Here is a 405-nt window from a genome sequence, read left to right on the forward strand (position 1 = left end):
AATCTCACTCCAAAAGAGTTAAAATACTGCCACTATTAAAAAAGAGTAAAAAAATTACACCATCGAATAAGAGTGGTAGATTTTCACTCTTTTCTTGAAGTGAAATTCACTCCAAGAAAAGAATGAGATTATTTTCCTTTGGAGTGATTCTCACTCCAAAAAAGAGTGAAAATCTATCATCTTATTCGAGAGTGCAAATTTTTTACACTTTTTCAATAGTGGAAATATTTTAACTCTTTTGGAGTAAAATTTCACTCCAAGAAAGAGCGCGAAAATAATTAAGCAAAAATTTGAAGAACTCATAATATAGACATACGAATTTATATGCCTTTAAAAATTAAAAATAAATATAATAATTTAGAAAAAGAAATTTAAAAATATGTAACAAAAATGATCGATAAATCA

This window comes from Trachymyrmex cornetzi, unplaced genomic scaffold (genome assembly GCF_001594075.2).
Source record: "Trachymyrmex cornetzi isolate Tcor2-1 unplaced genomic scaffold, Tcor1.1 scaffold1477, whole genome shotgun sequence".
NCBI classification, from domain to species: Eukaryota; Metazoa; Arthropoda; class Insecta; order Hymenoptera; family Formicidae; genus Trachymyrmex; species Trachymyrmex cornetzi.